This window comes from Acanthochromis polyacanthus, chromosome 1 (assembly GCF_021347895.1).
Source record: "Acanthochromis polyacanthus isolate Apoly-LR-REF ecotype Palm Island chromosome 1, KAUST_Apoly_ChrSc, whole genome shotgun sequence".
NCBI classification, from domain to species: domain Eukaryota; kingdom Metazoa; phylum Chordata; class Actinopteri; family Pomacentridae; genus Acanthochromis; species Acanthochromis polyacanthus.
The window spans coordinates 68101451-68126005 of NC_067113.1; the positions used below are offsets into that span (position 1 = coordinate 68101451).

The window sequence follows — 24555 nt, forward strand, 5'->3', positions numbered from 1 at the left end:
TCAGTTCTGCACAGGCTAGTACCAGCTGCCTGCACTGCAGATTAAAGCTCGTAATTGATTGCATTGAAAAAAGAAAAGAATAAAAGGAAATTGGTGTTTAAATCAAAGAAGATTATGTATGAAACAAAAAAAGGAATCCTACATTTTGTTTGCTCAAGTTTGCTCAAACAACAGCTGTGGATTTAGCAGTACTTCTAGAGATTAGGAATGGGAAGTAGCTAAGTATATTTATTCAAATGCTGCACTTCAGTAGAGTTTTGAGGCACTTGTACTTGTCTTGAGTATTTTCATTTTAAGCTTCTTAATACTCCATGTCACAAACAGGCATAGGTAGAGCTAACACTACAGAAGTTTTGAAATGTTAATAATATTGAAACAGGGTTTTATAACACAAATAAAGAGACACTTCATGGATAATATTCTTTCTAATCTTTGGCATGCACACACTGTAAGACTGTAAAGTAATAGTTCATCACATACCACAGGGTATCCATCTATCCATTTATTTGTTCCTGCTTATCCAAGGTAACATCATAGTAAGATATGAGGTTATTCCAGTTGTCACTCTCCCCAGGAATGTCTTTCAGCTCCTCCTGGGGAATCCTGTGGCATTTCCAGATGAGATGTGTAATCCATCCAGCAAGGTGTGGGTATACTCCAGAAAGGACTCAAAGGTGTCCACAAAGCTTTTTAATTAGATCCCTGAAGCACCTCACCTTGCTCCTTTTGACATGAAGGGGCAATGAATCTGCTCTGAACTCAGGGTGAACAGTCCTTTTACATGTTCAGCCACAAATTCTCAATTAGATTTAGGTCTGGGCTCTAACCTGACCACTTTACAACATTCACTTTTATTTCTTTGATGGGTTTCTTGGTAGCTTTGGCTGTATGCTTCAGGTCATTGTCTTGCTAAATAACAATCTTCTCCTAGGTCGCAGTTCCCTTGCAGATGGCAGGAAGCTGTCCTCCACTATTTTGCTATACTTTGTTGCATTCATTTTATTATCTACCTTTACAGACCTTACAGGGCTAAGGTACCTTCTTTCATTTGACTTCAAATTCTCTGACATGCCTTCAACTCTAATTGAGATTTAATAAAAGCCTTTTCTCAAGAGTGGCTTTCTCTTAGCCTCTCTTCGCCTGGCGAAGAACAGGCAACAGTTGTGATATGCACAGTCTCTCCTATTTTAATTGCTGAAGCTTGGCATTTCTAGAGAAATCATAGTGGCCTTCTTTGCTAGTCTCTTTTGTGCACAGTTACTCAGTTTTTGAAGACAACATGCTCTGAGCAGATTTACACATCCATTTCTTTATGAGGGATTAAATGTACTCCAGGGGATATTCACTTGCTTAGAAATGTTCTTGTACCTTATCTCCGAATATGTTTTACAGTAATGTTTTCACAGAGTTGCTCAGATTGTTCTTTTGTCTTTATGGTGTAGTTATAGTTGATGCAGTCACTGATATTCACCAGTGACTGGACCTTCCAGATACAATGGTCTGTATACTACAGTCACATGAGAAACATTTCTGCTCTCTAGCTAAATGTGAGCAAATTTTCTCCAGAATCACTGACTACACCTTCAAGGATTTTGTTTAAAAAAAAAACAAAAAAAAAAAACACTCGTCCAGAAGGAACTGTACAGATTTGAAGAAGTGGGACTTGTAGGCAGGTATTACTGACATCCTTACAACATGAGCTTGCATCTCAATTATTACATCATTTAAAACTGAAGCGTAAAGAGTTCTATGAGTCACTGGACAGTCAAGACTGCCTTGATAATGTCCGCCAGTCTAGCCTTCCTTAATCCTTACCTCAGGTTAATTCTGGTCCAGCTCTCTGTTCAAAGGGTTAGATTCTATCTGCCTATTAGAATTTCACCCAATAGGATTCAGCAGAATAATTAAGCTGGTGTCGAGGAATACTCGCTGTGACAGAGAACCTGTCTGTGGGTCCACTCAGTGCAATAACCACGGCAGTTCGTCAATGCAACACAGGTTTATTCCCCACCAAACACCACCATACATACACAGTCTTCCTTGCCTGACGCTACACCGGACCTCGTCCGGTAAACACTCTCAGCGTCCGCCTAGCTCCACAGAACCTCGTCCGTCAGCTGCCACTCCACCAGATCTTGTTCTGTCCTCTGTCCGCCGCCCGTGCGTTCTCTGCTCTTCTCTGTCTGTCCGCCTTTTTGTCCTCTGCTCCAGCCTGCTACTGTGGGGATAATCAGGACAACCTAATTGATGCCACCTGTGTCAATTAACCTGACGCAGCTTCCACACACTCTCCTCTACACCTCTCTTCCCTGCAGCTGAGCTCTCCCACGGCCATCGCCACACTCACCTAGGTTCTGACTGCCTTACATCCAAACGTCTTACCCCTCTTATTAGGGGCTCGGGCATGGACATGCCCAGAGCCACTATTGTTCTCCCACGGGGTTTAGTATTCTTCTTCCGCCTAAAACTTTGGCTCGCTACTCCTCCTAGGGCTTTCAGAAATCACACACAAATTATATATCAGCTCATGCGGTTTTATCGGGAATGGATGGCTATGACCTTCCTAAGACATTCATTCATATTTGGCAGTCATGAGCAAAAAACTGCATTGATTTTCACATACACAATGAATGGGGAGACTCAATCACTCACACTTAAAGTCACCTGTTTTCACAACGGTACTGCTTCGCCATACTTTCACCTAGAGACTTCATTTTAGTCTTAAAAAAACCCCAAGTCTCTTCTTTTCAGGCATGTATATATTGTGACAGTGGGATTTATGGTTTTCCATAGAGAAGCCTCCAAAAACCCCTGGGTTGAGCAAAAAAAGCCCCTCCTCGAGCGTGTTCTCCTCTGGTCCTACAGTGTGCAGAGGGACGAAATCAGTCATGTTTTTTTTGGGTTAAATCGCCATCCTGGCCAAACAATACATACTACACGGACAATTCTTTCACAAACTATAGTAAACAATCTCTATATTCATATGAGTATGACATTATTCACCTGGCACATTGTTACGTGACGCGCCAGCCCTTAATTGACGTGGGAACCGCAATCACACCCCATAAGGCTCTATGCAAATTTAAGCCTCCTGCTGCTTCACACACAGCAATTTGAACACTGCCGTTTCTCGGTCATTCTTCACTCTACAGAAAAATTAAACATACCGACCTCTTCCGTGACTCATCCTGCCACTTACCAGCCGGTTACTTTTCAGCTAGCATTCACGGTTAGCCCGTCATTAGCACAACAACACGACGTCGGGCACTGCTGCTGAGAAGCACTACACTGCTGTCTGTGGCAGGCACCGTTGCTATGCTGGCTCACAGCAACCGCACAATACACACCACTGTGTCCACTCAGTGCAATACACACATATAGGAGCTGCAGCTAAACGCTGCCGTGCAGGACCGGGACTCAGGCGTGGTCGCACACACACACTCATTGGTGTGCCACACCTACCTGCTCGCTGGCAGGTAACCACAGTTGGATTTCCTCAGAGGTAAGGCCAGACTACAATACCATGATGTGTATCTGTGTTTTTTCCGAAAATGTAACATTATACTTCTGTGCTTATGTAGAAAGACAGAGACACTGTCCTTTTTGATTAATATGGGGACCTATTGTAAAGAAACGCTCACACCCAATACCTCCACAGAAGCTGCATGTCAGAAAATGAGTTTAACCTCTCAGCTTCACACAGCCTTTACAGTAACTCCAATCCAAATTTTGACCAGGTGAGATCTTCCTGTCTCTGCCTTTCAAAATAAAAGCACAGCACAATTTCAAAATTAAAGCCTGTGACGGACCAGAAAACGCCGAAATACACCTCTCCCGCGGCCGCTCTGAATGGGGGCGCGCGAGGGCCCCACAGGCGCCCGGCCCGAGCCCCTCCCGCGATTTCCGCGAGTGGGAATTGTCTAGTTTAATAAATACTCTTACTAAGCAGCCCTCTTTGTATTAGAATTGATTTATCTTTCACGTTTGTTAGCGGCAGCTTTCCTCTTATGACTGCTTGCACTTGGTGCTATTCCTAGGTTCGTTTTAGAAGTTTGGAATACTAACCTCAGAGGTAATATTTAAACAACTCCTTGGACTAAGTAACCTTTAAGAACAATTAGATTTAATGCACACAATCAACTTAACTTTTTACTACTATGCATAATAGGTGAATCATAATAATCTCATAAGACTTCTCTTTAAATGCAAAGTAGCGTTTTATTAAGAAAAAATTAGCAGGGGCACAGCATCAATTCATGATTAAACAATTAATTATTTCTGATTACTTAAAACTAAACTTAAACTAAACTGAGCGTACCTAACAATCTTCTCTAATTTATGAATTTAGGAGAGAGGGTGGACGGTGTGGCCGCAGCCGTCTCACCCGGTCTTGACCTGTGTCTGGGAGAGCTCCTCAGTCATCCAATAGACTCGGTACAATGTCTTCTTTGTGGGCGAAGAGTGTTCTTCCTCAGCAGGGGGGAGAAGAGAGGTCCCGATGGCCAATCGTCGGTCTGGCAGTTATCTGTAACAGCAGCTGGAATGCAAGTGCAGGTGTCTCAGCTGTCTTCTCAGTTGGGTGGTGGTGGTGGAAACCCCCCGTCTTTCCAGGCTGCGGTGGGTCACTGGGTCCTCCAGTCCCGGGAGGGAAGCAGCCCTCTGCTGCTGCCTCCTACGCCTCTCTGGATGCTGTTGGTTCTTCCCTCTCTCGGTCTCGTTTGGATAACTGCAAACCTCTTAGGACTCTCCGTCTGGCAGAGTGTGGTCTTCACGTGTTGAACAAAGTCAGAATAACTTTGCCTCCAACGATGTCCTCAGGGAGCTCTGGAGCCTAAGTCCAGCGTTGCTTTCATGTCTTCTAGACAAAGAGTCCGGTGAAAGCTCCTCAGCACTTTGGCTATGCTCTCTGGTTCAGCTCTCTGGCAGCTCCGGCGAACAGCATCTCCGAATGCAGTGTCTCTGACTCTCCTTCTTATACTCTTAGCTCAGCCTTAGCTTAGCACACACACATGCACACACATTTCTACTCTTGGTACGCTCAGTTGATTGACTCTTAGGTTTAGACACCGTCTAACTCTTGTAACACATACATCAGTTATACAGAAATCATGTTCTTTTCAGCAAGTACACATCTTCACATTCCGTTGTTAACACATACACTTTGCTTGAGACATGCTGCCATAACCATATTTGGCCCTAGGCCTGGGCCCTTCCGGGCGCAGTGGAATTCTCCAACTTCCCCATTTCTGAGGAAGTTGCTGCATTCTGCTGCTTTTCCTGCACAAACAGCTCAGCAGAGATTACTTCAGTCTAAAACTCATTCAGTTACATTCAGTTCCAGAATCACCTCTTTTAATCATTCTTTCCTTGTCTAAACATATAAAAAATCATTTTAATCATTATTTTCATTACATCAACAATCTAGAATATATCTGTTTCAGCAAGCATAATCACATGGTTAACTTATAATGTTTCTTCACTAGATCTTTATTTGTCTGCTTAAAACTTTTGTTACCTTAAGACCTGAGTGCTCTCTGAGACCTCAACCCTTGTACCCCACTTGACAATAAACATTATCTTTTCAAGTGCATGTAAACTTTTGTTCACAATTGTATATGTGTTTTATTATTATTACAAGTTGCTACTACAACACACTTATTTCTGATACTCAGCTTTATCATATTATGAATAACACAAGAGATAACCATTTTTGGGGTTATCCAAGTTCCCCCAGTTCTCCTGTGCCGAGATCAGCAAGGAACTTAGTTCACTGGCAGCATATGTCCCCAGACAGTGATAAAGTGGTCCATGTTTTTACATAATATAGAACACATATTATGGCAGACCTTCTGCCATAAACTGTATAGTTGATGTGAGCTCCTAATGCAGGATCCACAGTGGGTTGTGAAACAGCTGATTCAAATGTGTGGAGTAAGTCAACACATTTTACATGTTTAAGTAATCTGGCACAGTGCCTGCCCAGCTTTTAAAGCTAACAATGCTAGCATGCTATAGTTGGAGTGCAACTGTGTCAGCATAAATACACTTCTGAAAGTAACTCTTTGGCTCACAGAACTTTTACTTAACATTCAACAAAAGGTTTGGATGAATACATGAACAAACACTCATAATGCATTTGTAGGAGAGGGGGGGGGGAGGGCCTACGAAGAAGGGAGAGGGAAGGGAAGGAAAAAGAGGGAGGGAAGAAAGAAAGGGGGGAGGAAAGGAAAAGAGGAAAGGGGAAAGGAGGGAAAGGAAAGGAGGAAAAAGAAAAGGAAAAGAAAAAAAAAGAGAGAAGATGAGAAGGAGGAAAAGGAAAGGGGAAGAGGGAATGAATGAATGAATAAATAAATAAAATAAAAAATATATAAAGGGGAAAAGGAGGAAGGGAAATAAAGGGGGGGAAAAAAGGGAAAAAAAAAAATAGGTGCTGGGTTTGGGCACGGCCTTGCGGTGGGGTGGTCGTGCCCCTCTGCCCTGCCCCCCCGTGTGGTTTCTGTGTGTGGGGATTGTCCGGTTTCAATCACTTGTTTTGACAATTGTTATGTTTTCTATTATTATTGTAATGAGGTAAATAACTGTTATTATTCATTGATCTCCTTATCTATATCACTATCATTATCAGCATATATATTATACATCATATATGGAATATGCGCGAACACACTCGCACACACACACACACACATACACACACTCCCTCCTTCATACACACAGAGAACAGCTATTTCTGCTTTCATTTCCATTTATTTTTTACCTTTCTTTTCTCCCTGTTTCGTCTTTGTTGTATATATAATCGTTATTACTCATTATTATTGTTTGCTCTCTACTTTGTTTAACACTATCTTCTATATTGTAAAAGTGACCTGTTTGTATGTCTTTAATGTTCACTGTTGTAATAATAAAATTTAAAAAAAAAAAAAAAAAAAAAAATAATGCATTTGTTTACTTATATTTATTACTGCCTGTTTAAATGAATGTCCGTAATAGTTCACATTACCACTTGTCTGGATTGATATGTACAGCCTCCCCTCTGTCCTCTTTTTGGTACTAAATCTAGTCCATATATGGGAGAAGGGTAATAGTTAAATTTGTCTAGCTGACTGCCAGCAGTGAAAGGGTTGGTTCAGAGATTTCTGGAGGTCATCGACCTCCATTACCAGTCGGACCGCCTCCAATCATTACTCTCCATGGGCTGCAGCAGAAGACTCTGCCTGAGAGAGATAGGGAGAAAGATAGAGGTGTTCTGTCAAATAGTCACTGGTGAGAGAGTGCAGCTACTGTTCCTTGCAACAGTCATCATCTATCATTGAGCAGCACATGAAGGTTGAATAATGAGTGAGGACATCTCCATTTCTGGGGCTGCACAATGGTTTGGTGGTTAGCACCGTCGCCTCACAGCTAGAAGGTCCCCGGTTTGCATCCTGGCCTGGGACTGGGATCCTTCTGTGTGGAGTTTATATGTTCTCCCTGTGCATTTGTTGTTTTTTACTGGATTCTCCTGCTTCCATTCACGTCCAAAAACATGCTGAGGTTAACTGGTGATTCTAAATTGTTTGCAGGTGTGAATGTGAGTGTGATTGTTTGTCTCTATATGTAGTCCTGGTGACCTGTCCAGGGTGTCCCCTGCCTTCACTCTAAGTCAGCTGGGATAGTCTCCAGCTCCTAACGACCCTACAGAGAATTAAACGGTGTATAGATAATAGATGGATAGATCTCCATTTCTTTTCAAAGCCCACAGGTCTGCCTCTTGCTCTTGAAAAGTTCCTGTTTACCTTTAAATTAATGGCTGGTCCAGGATTTCTACTGTAGCTAAAAATAATCAAACACAAATGATGCTGTAACTGAACTAAGACTGAAGCACAGCATGCGAGGTAACCTCGAGAGACCTGATGCAGTATTAACACACATATTAAAAATACACTTGATCACGTTTAAAAAAATGTGCTCTTTCATCTTTGATTAATTACACAATGCTGTGTCTTAATGGTGGTTAACACTTCCACCTTTCTGGCCTTTGCAGGATCTTTCTTCATGGAGTTTACATGTTCTCCCTGTGCATGTGTGGGTTTTCTCCCCCCACCACCACCACCCACGACCCTAATGAAGATTGAGCGGTGTATAGACAATGGATGAGATTAGATTAAGTGCATTTTGAAGTAAATTTGCTAAGTACAGTGTTAAAACATATTCTCATATTCTGTACACTATTGAAAGTATTTTTTTAATAAAACAGTGCATGATTTGATTTGATGTTTATTAACTTCAATATCAGTACAAACTAGACGAGCCCTCAGTAGAGGGCAGAATCACGCCCATGCATGATACTCTGTATCAATTTTGATCATCCTACGTATATCCCTTCCTACTTGATCTGCTGACCTCTAACTCCACAACTGAGCAGGGGACCTTAGACTGATCTTCAGTGCCAAGTTTGATTATCCTGACTTCAGCACTTGCAGAGATATCTGACCGGACTTACACACATACATACTTACCCAGCCAGACACCGAAGCAAATGCAGTAACCCCGCTGACGTACGTCAGGCGTGGTTAATAAATTATTTTTTTCTATATTTTTTCTGTCTTGTTTGCCTTCATTACATAGGAACACCTGAAGAGAGACAGACATGAGAGACAGAGAGAGAGAGAGAGAGAGAAAGAGAGAAGGGATAAGAATAAAAAACCAGCTGTGCTAAGAACTCTGTCTGTACATTGTACATGTGCTGCACCAGGTGAACAAGGAGAAAGACCTGAATGTTCAGTCTTTTAACACACTTTATGTGATTAAAATATTTTCAAGTGGAGAAGAATGTACTCATTTTTCAGATGTCACTGAACAAAATGTAAAAGCTTACTGATGGCCCTCAGCAGCTGGACAGAATGATTGGCATTAGGAAAACTGCAAAATAGGAGCATATATTTCATTTAAAAATTAATGATAATTTAAAGGTGGAGCAGACTTATATGATGAAATACATTAGATATAGAGATCTAGAAACTCTCTGCAGTTTGGGTAGAGAAGAGCTACTAGTTAACTTATGACTCAAACATCCAGCATTAGTGAAATTGCTAACAAGGCATTTACATGAGATCATACAGGGCAGTACAAAAAATAATGTTGCAACTTTGAAGGCTGATTCATGATTGTCATGACAGCTAAATGAATTTTTATTTTAAGAATCATTTTGAGGATCAATGTTTCACAGACTGACTGTGAACAAGAAAATGTAATCTTAAACTACGTTTATCACATCGAGGGATGAGTGACTCGACAAGTTTCAAAGCAGAGGAAAGCATCTTGTCCATGCTAAAGCAGAGTGGTGTCAGCTGCAGATTGATGACCTGAACTGCTTGATGGATGGAGCTTCAGCACTGCAAAACAACCACACTTCTCTACTCACAGATAGCAGTATCATTTCATTGAGACCACATGAAACACAGAAGATAAAGTAAAGCTAATACCCCTCAGATTCCTAAAGGAAATGCAAAAGCCCAGATTGTTGAAAATTCTGCAGACTTGGTGATTTTAAAGTGACTTGTATACTTAGCAGTGCATTGCCTGTGTGGATGTGCACCAAAAATGAGTTTATTACATTAATCCTAGACACCCTTCAGACGAATTCATATACACATGAATCTATAATATGAATCATTGTGTAATTAAAGTGGAGTGGTGTATTTACTGTCACCAACTATAAACCCATGAAATGCAAACAGATGTTTTTTTGTACAATGTCGCAGCACTGAGCAAAACTTAAAATGACCAAAATTAATAAGACAGGCTAGTTAGCTTATAATTTTAAAGTTCAATACAGATTTAATAACAGGATCGATTCTGTTCAGGACAGAATTGCCATATAACAATATGACCAGCTGTAGATGACTATGTACCTGCGATCATGTTGTCCCAGAATCTCCATGCTTGCTACATCTGGCAAACTTCTGAGTGATTCATCAAGCAATGAACCAATTTGTGAAAATGATCACATCAGATTTGAAGCTCAGGTCCTGTGCCAGAGGCTGGGGAGCCTGATTGTTCTGCACAGTATCTTAAGTGTTTGGTGGATTACATTCTTCTGGATGGAAACCACAGATGTTGTACCTGGGATCTGCTGCTCATTAGACTGATCTTTTTTAGCCACTAGTAGCCACCTCTCTATCTATTAATGTTACATTCCATGGACAGCCTTGGTCTTCAGTGATATCTCCTCTTTTCTCCTAACATGCCACTGTTTTCTGCTGCCTAGGGAACTCTTTAAACAGCTTACCCTGGTGGGCTGTCATACTGATGCATTCATGAATGCATCAGTATTTCACCCTGGATAGTGGCTCTGATGCTCACTAATTTTAGGCATTTGGGAAGTCATAAATCCCCTGGCATACTGAACATGTTAGTAATACAATGCTGTTCAAAAGTTTGGGGTCATCCAGACAATTTCATGTTTTCCATGAAAACTCACACTTTTATCCATGTGCTAACATAATAGCAGAAGGGTTTTCTAACCATCAATGAGCCTTTCAACACCATTAGCTAACACAATGTAGCATTAGAACACAGGAGTGATGGTTGCTGGAAATGTTCCTCTGTACCCCTATGGAGATATTCCATTAAAAATCAGCTGTTTCCAGCTACAATAGTCATTTACCACGTTAACAATGTCTAGACTGGATGTAGATAAGATAACGATAAAATAAAGATATTTTATTAATCCCCAGAGGGGAAATTCAGGTGTCCAGCAGCTCACAGTGTGCGACATACATTCAGATTCATCAGAAAGAAAGAAAGAAAGAAAGAAAGAAAGAAAGAAAGAAAGAAAGATAATAAAAACAGGATAAATAATAGGTTAACAGCTACTATTCAATAGTAATAAAGTGCACATTAGCAAGATCTGTTATACAGCCTTATCGCGGTTGGTACAAATGAACCCCTGAACCTCTCAGACCTGCAGCGCATAGAAAGGAGATGTGCACTGAGGCTGCTTTGCTGAGCAGTCACAGTTTCATGCAGGGGGTGCCTGCTGTTATGGAGGATGGACTTCATCATGCTCCTCATTCTGTTCTCCACCACTTCTCCAACAGAGTCCAACCCCCTCCCCATCACGACACACACCTCCGGACCAGCTGGTCCAACCAATTCCCCTCTTTGACCGTCATACAGTTTCCCCAGCACACCACAGCAAAAAAATACAGCACTAGCCACCACTGATTGATAAAAAAGGTACAGCATCTCATTACAGACATCAAAAGATTTCAGTCTTCTGAGAAAGAAGAGTCTGCTCTGACCTTATTTGTATGCTGCATTAGCATGCACTGACCAGTCTAGTTTGTGATCTAGTTGGACACCCAGATATTTGTAGGTAGTGACCACCTCGATACTCTCACCGTCGATCTGAACTGGTTCATGCTGTTCATGCTTTTCGCCGGCCAAAGTCCACTATCATCTCCTTCATTTTGGACGTGTTTAGCACCAGTCCATTACACATACTCCAGTGCGTGAAGTCCGAGATGACCTTTCTGTATTCCCCTTCCTCCACACCCCTCACACAGGCCACCACAGCCGTATCATCAGAGTATTTCTGGATATGACATGATGACAACTGTTAGGCAAAGTCTGATGTGTAAAGGGTGAAGACGAAGGGGGATAACACAGTTCCCTGAGGAGCTCCGACGCTGTTCACCACAGTTCCAGAGACTGTATTTCCCAGTCTTACATATTGTGGCTCTCTGTCAGGTAGTTCGTAATCCATTTAATGGAAGTAAGCTCCACACTCAATTCCTCAAGTTTGTCTCTCAGTACCATTGGCTGAATGTTGTTAAAAGCACTTGAGAAATCGAAAAACATCAGCCTCACGTACCCCTGAGTACCATCAAGAAAGGACAGGGTCTGGTGAAGCATGTACAGGATGGCATCCTCCACACCTATGTCTTCTCGACAGGCGAACTGTAAGAGATCCAATGCCCTCTGCAATTGTGGCCCCAGAAGCCGGAGAAGGAGCTTCTCAAGGATTTTCATGATCACCGATGTGAGGGCCACTGGTCTGTAATCCTTGACCCCAGATGGCCTACCGACCTTAGGCACTGGCACAATGCAGGATGTCTTCCATTGACTCAGCATCCTCCCCATCTGGAGACTCCAGTTGAAGAGCGTGTGCAGAGACACCGCCAGCTCCGCAGCACACTCCTTCAGAAGCCTTAGTGGTATTCCATCAGGACCTGCTGACTTGCCAGGATGCACTCTTCTCAGTTTCGTCCTCACCTCATCCACAGTGAAGAAATCCCTGTGGGGAACACCAGCAGCAGAGGTGGAACAGCCGCTGAGTGGAGCAGAGCAGTAGAGCATAGCAGGAGGCAGCAGCAGAGGTGGAACATCCGCTGAGTGGAGCATAGCAGGAGGCAGCAGCAGAGGTGGAACAGCCACTGGGTGGAGCAGAGCAGTAGGCAGCAGCAGAGGTGGAACATCCGCTGGGTAGAGCATAGCAGGAGGCAGCAGCAGAGGTGGAACATCCGCTGAGTGGAGCATAGCAGGAGGCAGCAGCAGAGGTGGAACAGCTGCTGGGTGGATGTCATAGAGGGACACAGACAGAGTCAAACCTACTGTAGAACTGGTTGAACTCGTCAGCCATAACTGCATCACCTGATGTCACACTCCCCTTCTCCTTATATCCAGTAATGGCTCTTATGCCCTTCCACACGTCCCTTGTGCTCCTCTTCCAGAGCTTTCTCTCCAGTCTTCCCTTGTACTCTCTTTGGGCTTGCCTCAACCTTCTTTTCAGGTCACGTTGTACAGACCTGATCCTGTCTTTCTCCCTTGTTTTAAAGGCCTCCTTTTTCAGGTTCAGTTGATGCTTGAGGCCGCTTGTTATCCAGGGCTTGCTATTTGAGAAGCACCAAATTATTTCAACAGGGGCCACCACATCTGTGCAAAACTTTATGTAGTCAGTGATGACACTTGCTGCCTCATCCATGTTGTTACCAGACCTCTGTGTATCCAGACGTGTGTTCCAGTCAGTAGACTGGAAGCAGTCCCTCAGAGCTTCGCTGGTCTCCAGGGTCCACTTCCTATGAGATTTGGTGGTGGCAGAGAGTCTCATTACACAAGGTCTGTAAGATGTCTTGAGATGGATTAAGTTGTGGTCTGACTTGCCAAGTGGGGGGAGGGCCGTTACACTGTAGGCGTCTTTCACATTTCACATTTATGATTCATTTAAAGATATCTTCATTGAAAAAATGCTTTTCTTTCAAAAAATAACATTTCTAAGTGACCTCAAACTTTTGACTGGTAGTGTATGCCCAGCGATAAATAGGACCTACCTGCTGATCACAGTAGACACTCACTCAGATTGACTGTGTTACTCTGTATTTGGTGAAAGTGTAAATATGTAACTGTTCCCTAACAACATGATTGCACTGCACTCAAGTGACCAATAAAATAATTGCTTGTTATAGAGTTTAGTAGATGCAGTAGTTATGACTGAAAAGTCCACAAAATATCTGCAGCTGATCCAGAACACTGCTGCTGGAGTCCTCTCCCAGAGCTTCCAGCTACAATAGTCATTTATTACATTAACAATGTCTAAGACTTGATTTGTCATTAATTTAATTTAAGCTTCATTGAAAAAAGATGCTTTTCTTTCAAAAATAAGGACATTTCTAAGTGACCCCAAACTTTTGAACAGTAGTGTAAGTTCATTGACAGCGCTGAGAATGTGTTGTAATGCCTTGGAGACAGGGTTAGTCGATCAGTGTCAGGACTAACTGTGGCTCTGCTGTTTAATGTTGCTACTCTTTTAGCCCTTATTTAGTACAACTATAGGTGTGTGTGTTGTGTTAACTATCACTGCTCACTATGTTTTTCAAATGATCTACTTTTATATGGTGCCTTTTAACATTATCTAGGTAGCAATTTGGACTTTAGTGTCTTTAATTTCTTCAGTTAAAGGATTGAACCACCAGTAGTAGTAGACAACCCATTCTACCACCTCAAGCCATCACTGTCTGCACCTTGCTAAAGCTACAAATAACTATGCATAGAAACACATTGGTGCATTAGCCTGTTGTATGTGTTCTATATTTGACACAAAAGCTAGCACCATATTTACTGCCACAGTTAGGGTAACTATGAAGGAGACCTTGGAGTTGGATTTATTTCTTCACACAAATTTGGGACAGGGATGCTGGCTGAATTTAGCCAAACTTCAAAATCGAAGCAGAAGAATACAAGATAATTAATAATAAAATATGCTGTAGTACCTTTTAAAATGAAGTTACTGACATTAATCACGTGAAGAAAGCATTACTGTGTCTTTGAATGGTACAGTCCACTGTTTTACCGACAAACATTTAAGAAATATCAATGAAAAGACAACCTTTAATGACATAATTTAGACATTATGGATTGTTAAAACATGTGCTTGTGCATAAATTGTACATTGCCAAATTGCTCTTTTGTACTCATCGTTAGCATTAGAGTTCAACCACTTGATGGAGACTGGATCAAAGGAAAACTTCAGCTGGTTTGATTAGAAAGTTAGAACCCTGAGTCTTGTTCCTGATGGCAGAGGTTTGTGTACAGAAATGATGGGATGTTGACACTTCACTATGATTTTTGTTGCTTGCTTCCTGACTATGCTGGTACAGGCTCTATATGGGTTCATACTCTAACACACTAGTTATGTTCATAGACATTTTGTGCAAACTGATAAACCTGTTTTTCAGTTACACTGTTATTGTACCATACAGTGCTGTCGGTCTGTATTTAACTCTGGGATTGCATATGGATCAACAGCATGATCTGACGACTTACTCCACACAGCCTTTTTCACCCCTGTTGCTGTGTTTTGCATAGATTGTCAGTGTGTGTTTTACAGCATAGAAGGTTGCATGTGAACACCTGACAAATATCGATTAAGACAATGGTTTTATTGTGACAGGAATTTACACGTTATGGTAAGAATGCACATGACTGAAAGCATAAAGTGGTAACATCCCAGAAAGTAGGAAACATCCCAGTCTACAGTCTTCACTGACGTTTACCAGTCCATTCACAATACTGTGCTGATGCCAGGTTTTGCCGTCAGCCAGCAGCAAGCCTAATGGGAGGGGCTGTGTGTGGATTGGATGCTCCCTGGTTGTCAGGAACAGAGGGGGCTGGGAAGAAAGCTTTCCATTCTTGTGAGTTACCATGGGATACCCATACCAGGTCACAGACACTGCAGTCTCTCTGTGTGCCTGCACACACTTCATCACGTTAATACAGCCAAGTACTGCTGTGTTTAGTATTCTGTTATTGTAATAGTGGTGTAATCCTCCCACACTGGGTTTCTCCACTATCACTGTAATGTGGAGGTAAATCCAAATCATTTCTTTATACACATACATATACACATACACACACACACATGTGGGATAGAAATGTAGAGTTATAGGAGTCATATGTGGGGAAAATAGTTACACCCATAGTTACGGATGGCAGTGGGCTAATTTTAAAACACAGCTATTAAAAGAACCAAAGCACTGCAGTGAGGAAGTTCACATGGACTGACACCAGGAGAAACTGCCAATAATGACAACTGCCATAAGGGTTATTCAGTTATTTATGTATATACAATTATGTTTAGATTTTAGCTTCTAGCCTCTGCGGGTCTTTGCATGATTTTGAACAAGCTGACACATTAACAACATCCATAATATATGGCAGAAGAATATAAGGATACAGAAGAGTGTGAGTGTAATATACTCACACTGTATGAACTGGATCAGTAATAATACGCTTGACTATAAATATATACATATTATTGTTGTTGAAGGTATTGACATACAACATTTACATTTTTTCTTCTTCGCTTAGTTTCCACATTTTCTGTGGTTTGTTTATATTAAAATAAAATCATGGTAATAAATAACAGGCAACATAGGAAGTAAGTCATTTATGAATTGTCAGGTGTTTGATCTTTGTATTTCCAACACTGAAGATTCATTAACAGTAAGGAAAACTATTAATTACAATTTAAAAACCTTTCAAAGTATGCCTTATGTGTCACCATGAAGTTCTGTTGTGCTTTATATGTTATATTTTAGTAAACAATATTTTCATAAGCCATGTCTGTGTGGAACCCTGAATCTTAAAACCTCCACTGTTAATAAACTCTGTTCAATCCGTCTGGTTTACTGTTTTTACAATCTTAGAGTAAGTCATCACAGGTATGCCACCGCAAGACTAAGTAAGCCACACACAGTTCAGCAGCCTGTACTTCACTCTGAGAGATCAGAAATCAGAGATTACAAGATATTCTGCAGTGACTGACGTATCATAAGAACTAATCCTTCATAGTGTCATTACCACAGCAATGTTACAGATCAGTGAAGCTATCAACCTGCCAGTGATTACTGAAAAGTTTAAATGCTTCTAGATATTCAACAATATTAAAGTATAGGTTCATATATTTTTGTCTGTCTTTAAACAATAATGAGGCCCCTCATATGAGTCTTAATAATGTGTTTTAGTCAATGTTTTAAAAGTAATTGTAAACAAAATTGTTTTTGTCCCTTCCCTCTTAAAAAGTCTGCAGTTTAGCTGAAGTTAATATGATGCATCACGACACAGGTGAAACACAATGTGAAACTAGAAAAACACTCAGAGAGCACAGTACTCCACCAAAGCTGCTTAGTCGTATGATTTTCAGTGGATGAAATCTTTGAACAATTCGTGGTCCGCAGTGGTGGATTTGTAGTAGGATCATAACCATGTGATCATGTGATAGCTGCTGGAGGCAGAAAGACTCTTGAACTGCAGCTGGCAACTGACGTAGTGTTCACTTGCTGTCATAGTTACAGTGCCACTATCTCACAATGACAGAGAAAACTTTAACAATCCATGGATCCGGACTATAAGCTGCATCACTGCCAAAATCTAATCACTTGGTCCTCGTGTCATTTCTGACCTTCCCTGAAAATTTATACAATATATAAATTTATTTACAATATATTCATTAGATTTTAATAATCTTGTGACAAAGTGGCTTGGTGGTTCACATTGTCGTCTCAAAGCCAGAAGGTCCTGGGTGCATTTTTGAGTTCTATTTGTATGTTCTTCCTGCGTCTGTGTGGATTCTCACAGGTACTCTGGCTTCCTCCTACAATCTACAAACATACTGAGGTTAACTGGTGATTCTAAATTGTTTGTAGGTGTGAAAGTGAGTGTGGGGTCTCCTCCCAAGCGGACATGTTTGGAAAACCTCCAAAGGAAGTCTCCCTCAAGACATCGGAATCAGAAGTCCAAACCACCTCAACTGACTCCTTTCGATGTGAAGGAGCAGCAGCTCTACTCCGAGCTATCTCCGGATGTCCGAGCTTCTCACTCTATCTCTTAGGCTGAGCCCAGCCACTCTATGGAGGAAGCTCATTTCGGCTACTTGTACCACTGATCTCGTTCTTTTGGTCACTACCCAGAGCTCATGACCGTAGATGGACCAGTAAATTGAGAGGTGAGCCGCAAGGGGAAACAATCCACCAGTTTACGGCAGAGAACCATGGCCTCAGACTTGGAAGCGCTGATCTGCATCCCTGCTGCATCACACTCGGCTGCAGTGTGGTTCTGTTGTTGACAGCAACAGAACCACATCATCTGCAAAGACGTGATCCTGAGGTCTCCAAACCAGACACCCTCCTCACCCTGGCTGTGCCTTGAAATCCTGTTCATGAACACCACAAACAGGGTCGAAGACAAGAGGCAGCCCTGACTGAGTCCAACACCTACAGGAAATGTGTCTGACTTTGTGCCAAGTACGCCAACACAGCTCTGACTTTGGTTGTACAGGGAGCGAATGGCTCGTATCAGTGAGCCTGGTGCCCCATACTTCTGCAGTACCCCCCACAGAGCCTCTCGAGGGACATAAGCCCTGCCTCCCCTTCCTGAGGAGTCAAACGGTTTGCCAGAACTTCCTTGACGCCAACTGAAAGTCCTTCTCCATAGTTTATAAACACATACAGATAAAATGCAAACTGTTGGTCTCATAGGGACAGAGGGATGTACAGACTTTGGCAACCGGAAGGCTTGGTACAGAAATGTGCATAAACTTGGACCAACCGGTGCTACTTAGGGTGTAGCTGACAGGCACAAGGTCTAAAATGTAACTATGTCATGGTGGAGTTAAAAAAGAAAATAAAAAATTACATATCAATTATTGTACTACTGATAATATCCAATTTGGCTTCGCAATAGAATAGAAAAGAAAATAATAGAATATCCTTTATTAGTCCCACAAGGGGAAATTTGCAACTTCACAGCAGCAAAGTGAGTTAGAAAAGCAAGACAGTACATCTTTAAAACATAAAATATATACACTATCCCACATGAATAAGAAAAAACAAGAAAAAAAAACAACTGTTGAATCTTATGACTCAGAGCTTCACAGTTGCTTGGAGTTTTGTTTACATTTACCACAACATAAGTTCCTGCTTTAGAAAACATTTCAGAAAAGTTTTTCAGTCAATTTGTTTGGGATCTGGGGAGTTTAGAGGCCAGGTCAACACCTAGGGCTCTATGTCTTGTTTTTCAAGCTATTCCTTAGCAGTTTTTGAGTTGTTTGGGCTATGTCATATGCAGGGCCGGCCCTAGGACTTTGGTGGCCCTAAGCAAGATTTTTTTTGTGGCCCCAAAACATGCACAGGGCAACTACCAAATCACATGCACAGCCTGTAATTGGGTTAAAACACACATGCACATGATTAACAGCAAATATTCAGCCCACTCCTGAACTTCCTTTTTGGAGCCATGATGCCATCTCTAGTGCTACTGCTTTTCCATCTGTGGCTTCTCCAGACCAGTGTAATCGATCAAGTTTGAAACAATGCCGTGGTGTCACAGTAGCCTAACTTACGCACAAAGCATGGAGTCCCTTGTCCCTGCTGCTGGCCTCTGATCCATCTCCTCCCTGACTCTGCTCTTTCTGTTATGGCAATAAACATAAAAAATGTGGTAAGAAAAATTCTGAAATAGCATTAGGAAGAGTAAAAATTGCAGTAGAATTTAACCTCAAAATCACTTTAACCCATAGATACATATTTTTTTCTCAGCCACTTATATATTTTTTTCACCTCTGCAGACCCTGCATGGTCAACATTACTGCTGGCCGCCGCCTCTGGTCCATCTCCTGCCTGACTCTGCTCTTTGTTATGGAAATAATCATTAAAAAATATCTGAAAATCAAAATTCTGAGATAGAATTAGAAAGAGAAGGAGTAAAAAATAGTTGTAAATGTATACCATAGATAGCCTATTCTTTTTTCTCCTCCCTGACTCTCCTCTTTTGGGACCAAAAGACTTAAATACATGGAGAGCAATTGTGAGCACATCTTCTGCCCAGAAATGAAAGAGGACTGGGTTTATTCCAAGAATAAACTAATTAGCAGTAATGTAATGGAGGCAACCACATTTGAATTATTGTTAACTAGCTTAGCATATTGATATATTGCCACGTTTTACCTTGTCATCATTTAGCTAACAAGTCTAACATTGTTTGCATCCAACAAGGTCACACAACTTACACGGTTTGTTTGGAAAGAACTGTGTAAAGTTTTTTGCTTCTTGCTGGCTCTGGCTGGTTTGCTAAACATTACTCCAGACGCACGTTCAGCACTGCTCAGCACAGCAGCACGTCTCCTGTGGAACACCTGCGTTAGCATGCGCTCATGGTGCATTCAAAGACGGCTCGGGAAAACACATTACTGGATGCTAATAACGGGTTTAGCTGTTGTAACGGCTGAAAAAAGTGCGGGGGGACAGAGGGGACAGATGTGGAAAGTGCGGGGGACATGTCCCACGCGTACCCAGCGTCCGTTACGCCCATGAAAACAGGGACAAAATGCGAATCACACACTTATTGTGGTGTGGCCCCCTCTAGTGGATGTAGCTATAAACAACGGCATAGAGTGTTTATGCCAGCGGCCGGCCCTGGTCATATGTCATGTAGTAGTTAGGAATTCATGTAAAGAAATGGTAGAAATAAATACTTAGATGAAATTAAAGTAAGAATTATCATCAAAAACAGCAACCAAAATGTATATTTGTTTATTGTATCACTGAGAACATATTTGACGTTTATTGATCCAAAATGGTTTCCCCTCCTCTCTAATCCCTGTACAGAGTCCTGCTTTTTTTCTGTTCCATTTAAATAAACAAATTTCATATTTCTGCTTATATGTAATATGTAGTTGCTGTTTTGTCTTTTTCTGATGCCTTTAATGATGCAACATTTCGATCGATTTAGTCCTGCTTCCCTATGAAGTAGTTTTATTTTCAAGTCCTTACGGTATAATTAGAGTTAAATGTGGACTGATCTACACTTCTAGAAAGCCTCTTAACCGAAGATAGGTTCTACAAAGTGTTTACAATGTGTGTCACATTCACCCGTTCATGTACAGGGCAGCACTGACAGGCAGCTTAAGGTTCACTTTCTTGCCCAGCAGCACTTCAGTGCATGGAGGAATCAGGGCTTGACCATAATTATCTCAGAGTAATGGATAAATTTACACAAAATCAAAATCATGGGCTCACTAGGATTAACTGTTTCATTTTGGTTGCAAAAGTTTAAATTGACATTTTATGAATACTTTTTTTCCCCTCACAGCCTTTCTACCAGGTATATTTAAAAATTGTCCTTGAGCACAGTTCCTGTTGCTGTTGCTTTAATGCTGAGCTGTCAATCATCAGGAAAGCTATCAACAAAACCTTAGTGAGACCTACCCAGCTGTGACTGCATCTTATCATCAATAGCACATACAGACTCCAAATCCTGCCCTTTCATTTCAATGACTGCAGCTTACCACAATGAAATGGATGACAAAACACAGTGGGCTTGTTGAAGTGACAAACAGTACTATAATAGATTCACTAGACTCTGTCAAAGACAGCCATAAGCTCACAATGATAAATACAGAGAGGCCAACTGGATGCAGGAGGATATAGCTCATTCCACTCAGGCAAAACTGTATACCTGGAAATGACATAGATTGTATATCTCACTGAATGGCTAATAAAACAAGGACACACAATGCAGATGTTGAAGCCTGAGGATGGTGAGGATGATATATGTTCATGAATAATGTGAAAAATCAGAGTATACAAGCCGGTCCATGGGCTAATATTATTTTACACAACCATGCTAAATCATAATGACATTTCTGCTCTACCTTGTTCTTAAAGGTTACATGTCTACATTTTGTAATGAGCATAAGCAGCATATTTTATTAGGTATTTACATCACACCCTCATCCTCCAGTCAGTAATTTTCTGTTTAGCCTATGTCTTATCCTTCCCTTGTTCAATAGAGATTCAGCTTTTCATCTCTTCTAAAGCACAACTGGTACATTTAGAACAGACTGTCTAAAGCATTCATAGCAACAAGTGGAGCTAGTGCAGATAGTAATTAGCACGTTTTCAGCTTTAAAGCCTTGTTCATACAAGTCACTTTATTGTCAGATTTACCTAAGTACTGTCAGTATTATTTTTATCTTATAGTTATAATTCGATTGCCTGTGATGCATAGTGTAGTTTACTTAAACATGCTGGTAGTTTCCACATTAGTCCATGTAAAGTCTGTAAAATTACAAACAAATCACCATGAATGAATCTCAGAAATAGGTATCGTGAATTCTGTGAACAAATTAACTCATAGTGTGTAACATATGTGTGTATACCAATTCAAATATATATTTATAGTCAAATAACTCTCTGTCAATAACACTTGTATGGCTGCATATTTGAACAGAAATTGTCTAGTTCATGATTCAGAGGTGTATTTTTGTTCACTTACATTTTGAAATTGCATTATTATCAGATGATGTAATTGTTCTCTTGTCTTTTTTATGTTTGAGATGTTCAGAGAGGATCTTAAGCATTAGAAAACTTAGAACAAATTACAGATTTTAAAACAAAATATGTTCCTTTTAGTTAGGTGAGGGAAATGTGAAAGATCTATCAGGTAATAACAATAACAAGGTAACAACCCTTCTGTTATGCTTTCCATCACAGAAGGGTTAGAGTTAAGAGTTATCACCACTGTAGGTACATCATTAGCTTCTCAGCAGCAGGCCCTGGAAGGCTTGTAAAGGTAAAGGAAGAAATGAACGCACCCTGACAGAGCTTGAGCAGTTTTGCAAAGAAGAATAGTGTAAGATTGTAGTATCTGGATGTGGGATGCATACTGAGAGCTATTCACTGCAGCCAAAGGTGCATCTACTAAATAGTGACTTGAAGGAGTTGAATACTTAAACAATTGCTTTTTTTATGTTTTGTACTTTTTTAAGAAATCGCATCACTTTGTAGAAATATTTTCACTTTGACATTAAAGAATGTTTTTATAAATTCCAAATTGATGATGATTTGATGTTCAAAAGTAATAAAAGAGGGACACTTCCATGGTGGGTGTATATTTATTTATTTATTTATTTAGTTACTTACTTAAAATTGTAACTAAAACTGCATTTTAATGACCCATTGACCTTATTACATTACTACCATTACTGGACCATATTTTGTACAGGAGAAATATTCGTGCTTGAAATTGCAATTTAAAATGAAAGAGCATGGAGTACTGAATGCCAATTAAGGCGTAAGAGCTTAAGTGAAGCCCAAATGTCATTTTAAATGTAAACACTGAAAAAAAGCTAAGTTCAATTGCAGAAAAGACTCTTGAACTGGTAAAGTGTCAGCTAAGTGGGATTCCTGAAAACATCTGAATTATTAGCAAATACATAAAGCTTTTAATTCAAGAGTGAAAACCTGTCACTGGAAATGTTTCACGGGGAATATAAATGGAGGTGACAGATTAAAGTTGTGTTATATATAAATAGATGCTATGTGTTATATAAATAGCATCTATAAGCAGTAAAAGTAATTCAAGTGTTATTAATTACTAAACACACGACATTCAGGCAACATGTAACTTCATTAGAATTTTGAGTGGCTCCCCTTTTAGAATTTTAAAACTGTAACAAGTAGCTAATTAGGGCAAAGAGTGGTTTTTGTATTGTTGTTTAATGCATACACTACCAGTCAAAAGTTTGGACTCACCTTCTCAATTAATGTTTTTCTTTATGTCCATGACTATGTACATTGTAGATTCTCACTGAAGGCATCAAAACTATGAATGAACCCATATGGTATTATGTAGCAAACAAAAAAGTAAAAGCATGTTTTATAGTTTATATTCTTCAAAATAACCACCCTTTGCTTTGATTACTACTTTACACACCCTTGGAATTCTCTGGATGAGCTTCGTGAAGTAGTCTCCTAAAATGGTTTTCCACCAGTCTTGAAGGATTTCCCAGAGATGCTGAGCACTTGTTGGTCTTTTTGCCTTCACTCTGCTGTCCATCTCATCCTAAACCATCTGAATTGGGTTTAGGTCAGGTGACTGTGGAGGCCAGGCCAGGAATGTTAGGAATAAACTGAGATTACAGACACTTATTATCATCCCTTTCCCATTATTGTGGAGCTTTTTTGTAATCTGTACAATTGTGGGATAGTATGAATAAAGTAGCGTAATCAAATTTTGTAGAGTAGCTAAAGATTAGTGAGTGATTAGTCAAGAATTGACGAAGGAATGACATACACTACCATTCAAAAGTTTGGGGTCACTTAGAATGTCCGTATTTTGGAAAGCATAAGTCTTGAATAAGTTCCCAGAGATGCTGAGCATTTGTTGGTCCTTCACATAGGTTCTAGATCTCAATCTCAACTGAGTTTAAGTCAGGTGACTGTGGAGGCCAGGTCATGTGATGCAACACTCCATCACTCTCCTTCTTGGTCAAATAGTCCTTATGCAGCCTGGAGGTGTGTTTGTGGTCGTTGTCCTGTTGAAAATAAATGTTGGTCCAACTATACACAAACTGGACGGGATGTCATGTCGCTGCAGGATGCTGTGGTAGCTATGCTGGTTCAGTGTTCCTTCAGTTTGGAATATAATCCCCAACAGTGTCACCAGCAAAGCACCCCCACACCATCACACCTTCTCCTCCTCCATGCTTCATGGTGGGAACCATGCATGTAGAGACCATTCATTCACCTTGTCTGCTTCGCAAAAGGACATGGCGGGTGGAGCAAAAGATGTCAAATTTGGACTCATCAGATCAGAGCACACATTTACACTGGTCCAATGTCCATTTCTGGTGTTTTTTGGCCCAAACAAATCTCCTCTGCTTGTTGCTTTTCCTTAGTAGTGGTTTTTTAGCAGCTCTTTGACCATAAAGGCCTGATTGGTCAGTCGCCTCTGAACAGTTGATGTAGAGATGTGTCTGCTGCTAGAACTCTGTGTGGCATTTATCTGGGCTCTAATCTGAGCTGGTGTTAACTTTCCATTTCTGAGGCTGGAGACTCAGATGAACTTTTCCTCAGCAACAGAGGAGACTCTTGGTCTTCCTTTCCTGGGGCAGTCCTTGTGTGAACCAGTTTGGTCGTAGAGCTTGATTTTTTCTGTGACTGCATTTGGAGATACATTCAAAGTTTTTGCAATTTTCCAGACTGACTGACCTTCAGTTCTTAAAGTAATGATGGA

The 24555-nt window shown here is 40.9% G+C and overlaps 1 pseudogene; it reads right to left on the minus strand.

The window, feature by feature from the left end:
- The window catches only part of LOC127535032 (G2/M phase-specific E3 ubiquitin-protein ligase-like), a 67417-nt pseudogene extending 54784 nt beyond the window's left edge, over positions 1 to 12633 (minus strand).
- Between the last annotated feature and the right edge of the window lie 11922 nt (positions 12634 to 24555).